This window comes from Dendrobates tinctorius, unplaced genomic scaffold (assembly GCF_039654945.1).
Source record: "Dendrobates tinctorius isolate UK_male_01 unplaced genomic scaffold, ASM3965494v1 ptg000237l, whole genome shotgun sequence".
NCBI lineage: Eukaryota > Metazoa > Chordata > Amphibia > Anura > Dendrobatidae > Dendrobates > Dendrobates tinctorius.
In genome coordinates this window covers 2,194,851-2,210,684 of record NW_027361904.1, presented here as the reverse complement: position 1 = coordinate 2,210,684, position 15,834 = coordinate 2,194,851, and the positions used below count along the sequence as shown (strand labels likewise).

Sequence of the window (15,834 nt, the reverse complement as noted above, 5' to 3'; positions counted from 1 at the left end):
ATTAGAAATCTGCTCTATATATCCATTTATCCATATCTGTCTATCCATATCTTATCTGTACCAAAAAGAATGAAAGCCGGGTAGCACACAGACTAACACTCCTTTTTAAGGGGGGGAGGGGGTGCTGGAAATGATGAAAGGGGGGCTGCAAATGATGGAGGAGGCGCTGGAAATGATGGAGGAGGTGCTGGAAATGATGGAAGGGGGCTGCAAATGATGGAGCGGGCCTGCATATGATGGAGGGGGGCTGCAAATGATGGAGGAGGTGCTGCAAATGATGGAGGGGGTGCTGCAAATGATGGAGGGGGTGCTGCAAATGATGGAGGGGGTGCTGCAAATGATGGAGGGGGTGCTGCAAATGATGGAGGGGGTGCTGCAAATGATGGAGGGGCTGCAGTGCAAATGATGGAGGGGCTGCAGTGCAAATGATGGAGGGGGTGCTGCAAATGATGGAGGGGGGCTGCCAATGATGGAGGGGGTGCTGCAAATGATGGAGGGGTACTGTCAATGATGACAGCGGGGCTGCCAATGATGAAGTGGGGCTACAAATGATGGAGGGGGTGCTGAAAATGATGAAAGGGGGGATGCAAATGATGGAGGGGGGTGCTGCAATTTGCAAATTATGGAATGGGGCCTGCAAATGTTGGAAGGGGCTGCAAATGATGGAGGAGGGCTGCATATGATGATGTGAGGGAGGGGATAGGGGACTGCACATGAACGAAAGGTGACTGCACATGATGAAGTGGGGGGAGAATGGGGGACTGCAAATGATGAAGTGAGGGGGACTGCAAATGATGAAATGAGGGACGGGGACAGCAATTGAATTGAAGGTGGGGGATGGGGAGAACAAATGAGGACCTGGGGGTGAGCAAATAATTAATTTTCAGGGTGATGGGAGTAAATGATGTATTGAATGTGGGGTAGAGCAGTTGATGATGAATAGAGGGTGGGAGAGAGAGAAGACATGACAATGAATTGGGGTGGAAGGGGCATATAAATATAATGAATTGGGGGAGTGGGAGGCACATATTGGGGGACATTGAGGATGAAGTGACTGGTAATGAATTGGAGGAAGAGTACAGGGGCTAATTAATGTATATATTTATTAGGTGGGGAAATTGCTATTTATTGTTGGTGGGGGCGCAGTGGTGAATTATAATTTATATTTGGAATGGTGGATTATTATATATTAATGGTGGGTGCACGTCTGTATTTAGATGTGTAGTGTAGAAGAAAGGGGAAAAATGGGGAATGTGCTCTGGAAGCCGTGCTCAAGGTAACTTTGTGTTATTTTATGCAGAGACGAGTCCTGGCTGAAAGTAATAATGCCGGTCTGCGCTGCATAAAAAAAGAAAAGCAAAGATGACGGACTTCAGCTGGAGACGTCACTGGTGAGTCAGTGTGCTACCTGCAGGGGTGAACCTAGCCTCTCTGCTGCCTGAGGCGAACAGCAAAATGACGCCCCCCCCCCCCCCCCCCCTCACTCAAAGTAAATTTTCATATCTATCCTGTAAAACTGAGTATAGTAGTGGACATTTTGATTTAGATAAATAGAAAAAAAAGGTGTCCAAACACAAGGATGTCAGCGCCATCACACGCACATGCAAGAACAACACAGAAGTATCCAGAACAAGGGTCAATAATGGCAATGGTAGGCCTGCCACAGGGCCGGACTGGGACAAAAATGCAGCCCTGCCACACAAATCCCACCAGCCCACAAACTATAGCACTTATCACCCCGATCAGGTAATTTTTGCTATACTTTGTCACCCCCTCATCACTCTCTTTAACCCCTTCACCCCCAAGGGTGGTTTGCACGTTCATGACCGGGCCAATTTTTACAATTCTGACCACTGTACATTTATGAGGTCATAACTCTGGAACGCTTCCATGGATCCCGGTGATTCTGACATTGTTTTCTCGTGACATATTGTACTTCATGTTAGTGGTAAAATTTCATTCAAATAACTTGCGTTTATTTGTGAAAAAAACAGAAATTTGGCAAAAATTTTGAAAATTTCGCAATTTTCCAACTTTGAATTTTTATGCCCTTAAATCACAGAGATACGGCACACAAAAAACTTAATAACTAACATTTCCCACATGTTTACTTTACATCAGCACAATTTTGGAACCAAAATTTTTTTTTGTTAGGAAGTTATACGGGTTAAAACTTGACCAGCGATTTCTCATTTTTACTACACCATTTTATTTTTAGGGACCACATCACATTTGAAGCCACTTTGAGGGGTCTATATGATAGAAAATACCCAAAAGTGACACCATTCTAAAAACTGCACCCCTTAAGGTGCTCAAAACCACATTCAAGAAGTTTATTAACCCTTCAGGTGCTTCACAGGAATTTTTTGAATATTTAAAAAAAAAAAAAAGAACATTTAACTTTTTTTCACAAAAAAAATATTTCAGGTTCAATTTTTTTTATTTTACCAAGGGTAACAGGAGAAATTGGACTGCAAAAGTTATTGTGCAATTTGTCCTGAGTACGCTGATACCTGATATGTGGGGGGGAACCACTGGTTCGGCGCTTGGCAGAGCTCAGAAGGGAAGGAGCGCCGTTTGACTTTTTCAATGCAAAATTGGCTGGAATTCAGATCGGACGCCATGTCACGTTTGGAGAGTCCCTGATGTACCTAAACAGTGGAAACCCCCCACAAGTGACCCCATTTTGGAAACTAGACCCCCCAAGGAACTTATCTAGATATGTGGTGAGAACTTTGAACCCACAAGGGCTTCACAGAAGTTTATAACGTACAGCGGTACAATTAAAAAATCATTTTTCCACAAAAATGATCTTTTCACCCTCAATTCTTACTTTCCCAAGGGTAACAGGACCCTAAAAGTTATTGTGCAATTTGTCCTGAGTACGCGGATACCCCACATGTGGGGGTAAACCACTATTTGGGCGCATGGCAGAGCTCGGAATGGAAACGGCGCCATTTGACTTTTTTGGCTGGAATTGAGATCGGACTTCATGTCGCGTTTGGAAAGCCCCTGATGTACCTAAACAGTGGAAACCCCCCACAATTGACCCCATTTTGGAAACTAGACCCCCTAAGGAACTTATCTAGATGTGTGGTGAGCACTTTGAACTCCCCAAGTGCTTCACAGAAGATTATAACGCCCGGGCGTGAAAATAAAAAAATCGTGATCATTTAGACCCCAATTTTTTTTATTTTCCCAAGGGTACCAGGAGAAAATGGACCCCAAAAGTTGTTGTCCAATTTGTCCTGAGTACCCCGATACCCCATATGTGGGAGAAAACTACTGTATGGGCACACGTCGGGGCTCGGAAAGGAAGTAGTGACATTTTGGAATGCAGACTTTGATGGAATGCTCTGCAGGTGTCATGTTGCCTTTGGAGAGCCCCTAATGTACCTAAACAGTGGAAACCCCCCCACAAGTGACCCCATTTTGGAAACTAGACCCCCCACGGAACTTATCTAGATGTGTGGTGAGCACTTTGAACCCCCAAGGGCTTCACAGAAGTTTATAACACACGGGCGTGAAGATAAAAAATCATATTTTTTTCCCACAAAAATGATATTTTTGCCCCCAATTTTTTATTTTCCTAAGGGTAACAGGAGAAATAGGACCCCAAAAGTTTTGCAATTTGTCCTGTGTAGGCTGATACCCCATATGTGGGGGTAAAACACTGTTTGGGCGCATGGCAGAGCTTGGAAAGGAAGGAGCACCATTTGACTTTTTAAATGCAGAATTGGCTGGAATTGAGATCAGACGCCATGTTGCATTTGGAGAGCCCCTGATGTGCCCAAACAGTGGAAACCCCCAATTCTAACTTCAACCCTAACCCCAACACACCCCTAACCCTAATCTCAGCCCTAACCCTGGGAAAATGGAAATAAATACTTTTTTTTATTTTATTATTTTTCCCTAACTAAGGGGGTGATAACGGGGGGTTTGATTTACTATTTATGGCGGTTTTTATATTTGGCAGCTGTCGCACGCTAAAAGACGCTTTTTATTGTAAAAATAGTTTTTGCATCACCACATATTGAGAGCTATAATTTTTCCATATTTTGACCCACCGAGTCATGTGAGGTCTTATTTTTTGCGGGACGAGTTGACGTTTTTATTGGTATCATGTTCGGGCACGTGACATTTTTTGATCGCTTTTTATTCCAATTTTTGGGACGCAGAATGAACAAAGACCAGCGTTTCATGAATTTCTTTTGGGGGGGTGCGTTTACACCGTTCCGCGTGCGGTAAAATTGATAAAGCGGTTTTATTCTTCGGGTCAGTATGATTACAGCGATACCTCATTTATGTCTTTTTTTATGTTTTGGCGCTTTTATGCAATAAAAACAATTTTATATAAAAAAATTATTTTTGCATCGCTTTATTCTGCGAGCTATAACTTTTTTATTTTTTCGCTGATGACGCTGTATGGCGGCTTGTTTTTGCGGGACAATATAACGTTTTCAGCGGTACCATGGATATTTATATGCGTCTTTTTGATCGCGCGTTATTGCACTTTTTGCTCGGCTGTATGATAATAAATCATTATTTTTTGCTTCGTTTTTTATTTTTTTAATGGCTTCGCTAAGGGGTTAACTAATGGGACAGTTTTATAGGGCGGGTCGTTACGGACGCGGCGATACCAAATATGTGTACTTTTATTGTTTTGGGTTTTTTTATTTCCAAAAAATGAATTTATTAGGGAATATTTTTTTTTCTTTAATTTATTTAGCGATTTTTTTACAATTATTTTTACACCTTTTTTTTTTTTTTTTAACTTTATTAGGTTGTCCCAGGTGGGACATCACTGTCCTGTGACAGATCACTGATCTGTCACATCACAGATCACTGTGACAGATCAGCAATCTGTCACAGGCAGTGCAGAAGGCTTCCTCATGCCTGCGCTTTGAAGGCACTGAGGAAGCCAGCTCCCTGCAGGCCCCCGAAGGTCCCCGTCGCCATCTTGGATCCGGGGACCTGCAGGGAAAGAGCCCCCCGCAGCAGTGCTGCACATTGCGCTGCTGTGGGGGGCTCAGGGAAGCACGGAGGGAGCCCCCTCCCTGCCGATGCTTCCCTTTAACCCCTGCAAGGGGTTAACGTGTTGGGTGTCAGCTGTGATAACCAGCTGACACCCAGCCGCGATCAGCGGCGCTCACCACATGGGCGCCGCTGATCGCGCTTGACGTACTATACCGTCCCTGGGCATAGGGGCCCGGGTCCCATGGACGGAATAGTGCGTCTGATGTCAGAAAGGGGTTAAAGAGTTATTTGAAGAGCCACATGTGAATGGCACCACAGTGCGTATGATTGACCACAGCTCCATTTACATGGTGCTCTTCAAAGCGACGTTTCCCAGGATCATGGGGGTCCCAGCGGTCTGATCCACAAGAAACAGAAAGTCATCCCCTATCCCCACATAATGCTCCATACAGTATTATGTGCCCCATATATTACTTCGTACAGTATAATGGGCCACATATAATGCTCCATACAGCATAATGGGCCCCATATATTACTTCATACAATATAATGGGCCCAATATATTACTTCGTACAGTATAATGGGCCCCATATATTACTCCATAGAGTATAATGGGCCCCATATATTACTTCATACAGTATAATGGGCCCCATATATTACTCCATAGAGTATAATGGGCCCCATATATTACTTCATACAGTATAATGGGCCCCATATATTACTCCATAGAGTATAATGGGCCCCATATATTACTTCATTCAGCATAATGGGCCCCATATATTACCTCATACAGCATAATGGGCCCCATATATTACTTCATACAGTATAATTGGCCCCATATATTTTACTTCATACAGCATAATGGGCACATATATTACTTCATACAGTATAATGGGCCCCATATATTACTTCATACAGCATAATGGGCACCATATATTACTTCATACAGCATAATGGGCCCCATATATTACTTCATACAGTATAATGGGCCCAAAATATTATTTCATACAACATAATGGGCCCCATATATTACTTCATACAGTATAATAGGCACCATATATTACTTCGTACAGCATAATGGGCACCATATATTACTGCATACAGTATAATGGGCACCATATACAGTGGGGCAAAAAAGTATTTAGTCAGTCAGCAATAGTGCAAGTTCCACCACTTAAAAAGATGAGAGGCGTCTGTAATTTACATCATAGGTAGACCTCAACTATGGGAGACAAACTGAGAAAAAAAAATCCAGAAAATCACATTGTCTGGTTTTTTTTCATTTTATTTGCATATTATGGTGGAAAATAAGTATTTGGTCAGAAACAAGCAATCAAGATTTCTGGCTCTCACAGACCTGTAACTTCTTCTTTAAGAGTCTCCTCTTTCCTCCACTCATTACCTGTAGTAATGGCACCTGTTTAAACTTGTTATCAGTATAAAAAGACACCTGTGCACACCCTCAAACAGTCTGACTCCAAACTCCACTATGGTGAAGACCAAAGAGCTGTCAAAGGACACCAGAAACAAAATTGTAGCCCTGCACCAGGCTGGGAAGACTGAATCTGCAATAGCCAACCAGCTTGGAGTGAAGAAATCAACTGTGGGAGCAATAATTAGAAAATGGAAGACATACAAGACCACTGATAATCTCCCTCGATCTGGTGCTCCACGCAAAATCCCACCCCGTGGGGTCAGAATGATCACAAGAACGGTGAGCAAAAATCCCAGAACCACGCGGGGGGACCTAGTGAATGAACTGCAGAGAGCTGGGACCAATGTAACAAGGCCTACCATAAGTAACACACTATGCCACCATGGACTCAGATCCTGCAGTGCCAGACGTGTCCCACTGCTTAAGCCTGTACATGTCCGGGCCCGTCTGAAGTTTGCTAGAGAGCATTTGGATGATCCAGAGGAGTTTTGGGAGAATGTCCTATGGTCTGATGAAACCAAACTGGAACTGTTTGGTAGAAACACAACTTGTCGTGTTTGGAGGAAAAAGAATACTGAGTTGCATCCATCAAACACCATACCTACTGTAAAGCATGGTGGTGGAAACATCATGCTTTGGGGCTGTTTCTCTGCAAAGGGGCCAGGACGACTGATCCGGGTACATGAAAGAATGAATGGGGCCATGTATCGTGAGATTTTGAGTGCAAACCTCCTTCCATCAGCAAGGGCATTGCAGATGAAACGTGGCTGGGTCTTTCAACATGACAATGATCCAAAGCACACCGCCAGGGCAACGAAGGAGTGGCTTCGTAAGAAGCATTTCAAGGTCCTGGAGTGGCCTAGCCAGTCTCCAGATCTCAACCCTATAGAAAACCTTTGGAGGGAGTTGAAAGTCTGTGTTGCCAAGCGAAAAGCCAAAAACATCACTGCTCTAGAGGAGATCTGCATGGAGGAATGGGCCAATATACCAACAACAGTGTGTGGCAACCTTGTGAAGACTTACAGAAAACGTTTGACCTCTGTCATTGCCAACAAAGGATATATCACAAAGTATTGAGATGAAATTTTGTTTCTGACCAAATACTTATTTTCCACCATAATATGCAAATAAAATGAAAAAAAAACAGACAATGTGATTTTCTGGATTTTTTTTTCTCAGTTTGTCTCCCATAGTTGAGGTCTACCTATGATGTAAATTACAGACGCCTCTCATCTTTTTAAGTGGTGGAACTTGCACTATTGCTGACTGACTAAATACTTTTTTGCCCCACTGTATTACTTCATACAGCATAATGGGCACCATATATTACTTCATACAGTGTAATGGGCCTCATATAATTATTCTACCCAAACCCCGCTGTTCTGGTCTCCTCAGTGTATTCTGATCCTCCGCAATGCTTGGCACAGGGACATCATTAACTTTACCTATATAATTGTCCACTTGGACTGATAGTAATAGTGATTTGTTTGTACCCTGTTGTCTGGCGCTGGCCCACTTTATGGGGGTGCTCAGGGCATAACACCAGTAAAAAGTATGAGAGGCTCAATGTGACCAGTGCCACCTAGTTTCCTACCCCTCTTATTCGACTGGTACTGTGGCACACTGACTTGTACTGAGGAAAAGAAAGAAAGAACAGAGAGAGAAAGAAAGAGGGGAAAGAAAGAAGAGAGAAAGAAAGAGGGTAAAGAAAGAAATAACAGAGAAAGAAAGACGAAGGAAAGAAACAGAGAGAAAGAAAGATTCTATAAAGATACTACAGCAGCCCGGCTCCCACTGTAGAGCCCACCTGAGCCTCCCGATGCAGGACATATCATGATCCGCTCACATGGCCGGCATCCCGAGTCCACGGCGATCCTGCTGTCCGCGCTGTTGGGGGGAGGATACGGTGATGGATCTGAAGCATTCCCTGAAGTGCCTCCATGGTTCCGTCACAATCTCCTCCCGAAATTACCTCATTTCCAGTCAGCTTCTAGCACGTCACTTCCGGTGGAACGTCACGTGCGAATTTTAAAGTGCTCCTCAGGGCTCCGCCGTGTACTCCTGTGTCGTCGGGAAAAGTAAGCTCCCAGCCAGGGCAGAATCTCTCTCAAAATCGGGACTGTCACGCTGGGAGGTATGAGTGCTCCCCACCATACACCTTGCAGACGTATGGCTCCGCATACATCATACACACACGGCTCCGTTCTGTACTGTACACCTCGCACACACACGGCTCCACTCCGTAAACCTCGTACACATGCGGCTCTGCTCTGTACACCTTGTACACAAATGGCTCCACTCCGTAAACCTTGTACACAAATGGCTCCACTCCGTAAACCTTGTACACATGCGGTTCCGCTCCATACACCACACGCGACTCTGCTCCGTACACCTCGTACACACACACAGCTCCACTCCGTACACATCTCTACAACGTACACCTCGTACATGTGCAGCTCCGCACCGTACACCTCTCACTCACACACACGCGGCTCCGCTCCTTACACCTCTCACACACACACACACGCGGCTCCGCTCCTTACACCTCTCACACACACACACGCGGCTCCGCTCCTTACACCTCTCACACACACACACGCGGCTCCGCTCCTTACACCTCTCACACACACACACACACACACACGCGGCTCCGCTCCTTACACCTCTCACACACACACACACACACACGCGGCTCCGCTCCTTACACCTCTCACACACACACACGCGGCTCCGCTCCTTACACCTCTCACACACACACACACGCGCGGCTCCGCTCCTTACACCTCTCACACACACGCGGCTCCGCTCCTTACACCTCTCACACACACGCGGCTCCGCTCCTTACACCTCTCACGTACACGCGGCTCCGCTCCTTACACCTCGTACACGCGGCTCCGCTCCTTACACCTCGTACACGCGGCTCCGCTCCTTACACCTCGTACACGCGGCTCCGCTCCTTACACCTCGTACACGCGGCTCCGCTCCTTACACCTCGTACACGCGGCTCCGCTCCTTACACCTCGTACACGCGGCTCCGCTCCTTACACCTCGTACACGCGGCTCCGCTCCTTACACCTCGTACACGCGGCTCCGCTCCTTACACCTCGTACACGCGGCTCCGCTCCTTACACCTCGTACACGCGGCTCTGCTCCTTACACCTCGTGCACACACACACGGCTCCACTCCGTGTACACACAAAGCTCCACTCCGTACACATCTCTGATCCGTACACCTCGTACACTTGCAGCTCTGCTCCGTACACCTCACACACTCGCGGCTCTGCCACATACATCCTGTAAACCCCCCTGACCCCACAAATAAACTTCCCTCATCCAGGACGATGACAGCCAGCACAGACAGCAGAGTCCTGCATAAAACAAGGGCTGATGCGCACAGGACATGTGATGAGGTCATAGGAGGGGAGGAGTCAGGGTCACATGATATCCGGATTGAAGATGCTACAGATGAGGAGAGGAGCGACTACAGGAACTGTGATGAGGTCACAGGAGGGGAAGAGTCAGGGGTCACATGATCAGGGGGCCCTGACTCCTTCCCTCTTGTGATCTCATCAATTACAGCCTCTTGCATGACCGCACCAGCGTGCAGAGGCTAAATTGTAGGTGCTGCGGGTAGAGGAGAGCATAATGCAGCCCCCTGCTGCCTGCCGCTTCAGCACCTGGCTCAACTTGGCTCATTGTAGCTGCGGCCCTGGCTACCTGTACACTGACACTATACACTATTACCTGTTCACTGTGCACTATATACAGAGCTTCTGTGTATAATGTCAGAGGTAATCACTGTATTACCTGGACACTGACACTGTAAACAGAGCTCCTGTGTATAATGTCACTGGTGAGCTCTGTATTACCTGTACACTATATACAAAGCTCCTGTGTATAATGGCATTAGTGTTGTGTATTTTTTTTATTAATGATCTGTATTGTAGTATTCGGTCACTATATGGTGGTAGTATGTGATCTGGTTATGGTGTGGCGGTATTTCTCCCTGTATGTGGTATTATTTGGCACTATGTGATGGTAATATGTGGTCTGGTCATGGTATGGAGGTATTTGTTCCTTATATATGGTATTATTCGGTCGCTATGTTGTGGTAATATATGGTCTGGTCATGGTGTGACGGTTTTTGTCCCTTGTATGTGGCATTAATGGTCATTCTAAAAAATATATGCGACTCATTCCCTTATAGAAAAATAAATAAAAATAAACCTAAAAAGAGCATTGGATATTTTAGGAAATGTTTAATAAGTAAGAGTAGAATATGGCCCGGCCAAAAGAGTCTACCTTGTTGTGGTGGTGGCTTAAAAATTCTTTTGGCCAAAACAAAAGCTGCTGGTTAAGAGCGGGCGGTGGGACTGTGGCAGGCTCGAGGTGTGGAGGCAGAACTGGGGTGGAGCCTGGGTGGAGTCTCAAGGGGTCCCGAAAATTTTGCCAGTATGGGGGCCCCGAAATTCCTAGTGGCAGCCCTGACTGTAATCATGTATGTGTTCTGCAGGACTGGTACCTACCAATATACGGTTCCTGTAAGGTGGGACTAGTGCTCTTTTTAGTAGCTTTTGTTTTTTTTATTTATTTAGTAACAGCTTAATGTGTTTCGGTCATTATGTAGTAGAAGGTGTATGGTGGTGTCATTGGTCTGATTAGAGTGTTTTGTTATGTAGAGGTAATGGTCATATTATATTATGCATTCGCGGTGTGGTGGTGATGGTAGTGGGGAATTGTGCAGACGTATTGATTTGGCCTTTTATAGTAGTAAAATTGATCATATTGGTCTTTGCATTGTGTGTTTTTTGGGTAGCAACAGTGGTATACTGTAATTATATATACATGCTATTTTAAATGGCTAAAGGTTGGTCTTATGGGGAGACATGCTTTTTGGGGCTTGGGCCCTTGAGCTTTTAAGGACCCTGGCAATGCCCCCTGCCATATTATGTGTTTAAAGGTCCGTGTTTCTGGAGTTGTATGTTAGTTAGCTCAGGTATGGTACCATATCTAAGCAGTAACCTTGGTTCTGATACTGTATTGATGTAGTAATCTAGATTCTGGTACAATATGTATGCCGTAAGCTCCGTTCTCCTCCCATATCTCTGGAGTAAGCTCCGTTCTCCTCCCATATCTCTGGAGTAAGCTCCGTTCTCCTCCCATATCTCTGGAGTAAGCTCCGTTCTCCTCCCATATCTCTGGAGTAAGCTCCGTTCTCCTCCCATATCTCTGGAGTAAGCTCCATTCTCCTCCCATATCTCTGGAGTAAGCTCCATTCTCCTCCCATATCTCTGGAGTAAGCTCCGTTCTCCTCCCATATCTCTGGAGTAAGCTCCATTCTCCTCCCATATCTCTGGAGTAAGCTCCGTTCTCCTCCCATATCTCTGGAGTAAGCTCCGTTCTCCTCCCATATCTCTGGAGTAAGCTCCGTTCTCCTCCCATATCTCTGGAGTAAGCTCCGTTCTCCTCCCATATCTCTGGAGTAATCTCCGTTCTCTTCCCATATCTCTGGAGTAAGCTCCGTTCTGCTCCAATATCTCTGTAGTATACTTGGTTCTGCTCCCATATCCCATATCTCTGTAGTAAGCTCGATTCTGATCCCTTATCTCTGTTGTAAGCTCAGTTCTGCTTCCATACCTCTGTAGTCAGCTTGCTTCTGTTACAGTATCTATGTAGGCAGCAAGCTTGGTTCTGCTCCCATATCTCTGTCATAAGCTCGATTCTGCTCCCTTATCTCTGTTGTAAACTCGGTTCTGCTCCCTTGTCTCTGTAGTAAGCTCGGTTCTACTCCTTTATTTCTGTAGTAAGCTTGGTTCTGCTGCCATAGCTCTGTAGTAAGCTCTGTTCTGTTCCCATATCTCTGTAGTAAGCTCGGTTCTGCTTCCATATCTCTGTAGTCAGCTTGCCTCTGTTACAGTATCTATGTAGGCAGCAAGCTTGGTTCTGCTCCCATATCTCTGTAGTAAGCTCGATTCTGCTCCCTTATCTCTGTTGTAAACTCGGTTCTGCTCCCTTGTCTCTGTAGTAAGCTCGGTTCTACTCCTTTATTTCTGTAGTAAGCTTGGTTCTGCTTCCATAGCTCTGTAGTAAGCTCCGTTCTGCTCCCATATCTCTGTAGTAAGCTCGATTCTGCTCCCATATCTCTGGAGTAAGCTCTGTTCTGCTCCAATATCTCTGTAGTAAGCTCGGTTCTGCTCCCATATCTCTGTAGTAAGCTCCGTTCTGCTCCCATATCTCTGTAGTAAGCTCGATTCTGCTCCCATATCTCTGGAGTAAGCTCTGTTCCGCTCCAATATCTCTGTAGTAAGCTCGGTTCTGCTCCCATATCTCTGTAGTAAGCTCGGTTCTGCTCCCATATCTCTGTAGTAAGCTCTGTTCTGCTCCCATATCCCATATCTCTGTAGTAAGCTCGATTCTGGTCCCTTATCTCTGTTGTAAGCTCAGTTCTGCTTCCATACCTCTGTAGTCAGCTTGCTTCTGTTACAGTATCTATGTAGGCAGCAAACTTGGTTCTGCTCCCATATATATGCAGCTAGCTCCGTTCTGTTCCCATATCTATGTACTTGCCTGTTATTAAAGCCTGTTATCTCTGCTGCTTTAATGCAGCGGCCAGAGATAAGCAAGCCAAAAGCACCGCAACTGGAGGGCCACTGCCTTGTGATTGCCCCCCAGGCTGAAAAGTGCCAACCAGCCCCTGCCAATTACTCCCTCTACTCCTGTTACAGCCAGAGCTGCAGTCACTGTTCAGATCTTACCTAATGTATTGTACTCCAGTTTCACCCAGATCTGCAGTCACTGTTCTGCTCTTACCTAATGTATTGTATATGTACAGGACTGTGCCTGTGTAATGAGCGACGCAGCAGTGATGCCTTTAACGGCTGTAATGTGCCTGTACAATAAGTGATGCGGCCGTGTTGCCGCGACGACTAAGCGACTGTTGCTGATTGGTCGCGGCAGTTAAGCCGTGACTAATCAGCGACGCAAGATTTCGGTTACAGACAGACATGATAAGACAATTATATGTATTAGCTTAAGAGCCCGGCGCTGCCCGGGCATAGTAACTAACTGTAGTTAGCTATAACAAATTATAATTATCCTCCATCCCATAGTCCCGTGCCCATATACCCATCATACATATCCACCATCCCATAGTCGAGTGCCCATATACCCGTCATACATATCCTCCATCCCATAGTCCCGTGCCCATATACCCATCATACATATCCTCCATCCCATAGTCCAGTGCCCATATACCCATCACACATCCTCCATCCCATAGTCAACCATTATGACATCATAATGAGCGGCTGGGCTTGCAACCTATGATGACATCAGCGTCGCCATGGCAACCATTATGACATCATAATGAGGGGCGGGGCTTGATACACCCACACTTTTTCCCCATTATGTAGATAGGGGCAAAATTGTTTGGTGAATTGGAACGTGCGGGGTTAAAATTTCGCCTCACAACATAGCCTAGGACACCCTCGGGGTCCAGACGTGTGACTGTGCCAAATTTTGTGGCTGTAGCTGCGACGGTGCAGATGCCAATCCCGGACATACACACATCTAATATATAAAGCTCAAAGTGTGTATGTATGTGTGTGTGTGTGTGTATGTATGTCTGGGATTGGCATCCGCACCGTCACAGCTACAAAATTTGGCACAGTCACACGTCTGGACCCCGAGAGCGTCCTAAGCTATGTTGTGAGGCGAAATTTTATGTATGATGGGTATATGGGCACGGGACTATGGGATGGAGGATGTATGATGGGAATATGGGCATGGGACTATGGGATGGAGGATATGTATGATGGGTATATGGGCACGGCTCTATGGGATAGAGGATGTGTGATGGGTATATGGGCACTCGACTATGGGATGGAGGATATGTATGATGGGTATATAGGCACGGGACTATGGGATGGAGGATATGTATGATGGGTATATGGGCACGGGACTATGGGATGGAGGATGTATGATGGGAATATGGGCACTGGACTATGGGATGGCGGATATGTATGATGGGTATATGGGCACGGCTCTATGGGATAGAGGATGTGTGATGGGTATATGGGCACTCGACTATGGGATGGAGGATATGTATGATGGGTATTTGGGCACAGGACTATGGGATGGCTGATATGTATGATGGGTATATGGACACGGGACTATGGGATGGAGGATATGTATGATGGGTATATAGGCACGGGACTATGGGATGGAGGATATGTATGATGGGTATATAGGCACGGACTATGGGATGGAGGATATGTATGATGGATATATGGGCATGGGACTATGGGATGGTGGATATGTATGACGGGTATATGGGCACGGGACTATGGGATGGAGGATATGTGTGATGGGTATATGGGCACTCGACTATGGGATGGAGGATGTGTGATGGGTATATGTGTATGGGACTATGGGATGGAGGATGTGTGATGGGTATATGGGCACTGGACTAAGGGATAGAGGATATGTATGATGGGTATATGGGCACTCGACTATGGGATGGCGAATACGTATGATGGGTATATGGGCATGGGACTATGGGATAGAGGATATGTATGATGGGTATATGGGCACTCGACTATGGGATGGCGAATACGTATGATGGGTATATGGGCATGGGACTATGGGATGGAGGATATGTATGATGGGTATATGGGCATGGGACTATGGGATGGAGGATGTGTGATGGGTATATGGGCACGGGCGTATGGGATGGAGGATGTGTGATGGGTATATAGGCACGGGCCTATGGGATGGAGGATATGTATGATGGGTATATGGGCACGGGCCTATGGGATGGAGGATAATTATAATTTGTTATAACTAACCACAGTTAGTTACTATGCCCGGGCAGCGCCGGGCTCTTCAGCTAGTTAGATATATAAAGCTCAAGTGTGTGTATGTTTGTGTATGTCCGGGATAGGCATCCGCACTGTCGCAGCTACAGCCACAAAATTTGGCACAGTCACACGTCTGAACCCCGAGAGTGTCCTAGGCTATGTTGTGAGGCAAAATTTTAACCCCGCGCGTTCCAATTCACCAAACAATTTTGCCCCTATATACATAATGGGGAAAAAGTGTGTGTATCAAGCCCCGCCCCTCATTATGATGTCATAACGGTTGCCATGGTGACGCTGATGTCATCATAGGTTGCAAGCCCCGCCGCTCACTATGATGTCATAATGATTTACTATGGGATGGAGGATGTGTGATGGGTATATGGGCACTGGACTATGGGATGGAGGATATGTATGACGGGTATATGGGCATGGGACTATGAGATGAAGGATGTGTGATGGGTATATGGGCACTCGACTATGGGATGGAGGATGTGTGATGGGTATATGGGCACGGGACTATGGGATGGAGGATGTGTATAATGGGTATATGGGCACTCGACTATG

The 15,834-nt window shown here is 46.0% G+C and overlaps 1 protein-coding gene across 1 annotated transcript in view; it reads right to left on the bottom strand.

Moving 5' to 3' along the window:
- LOC141060472 (uncharacterized) overlaps positions 1-15,834 on the bottom strand; it is a 167,087-nt gene that overhangs the window by 87,300 nt on the left and 63,953 nt on the right.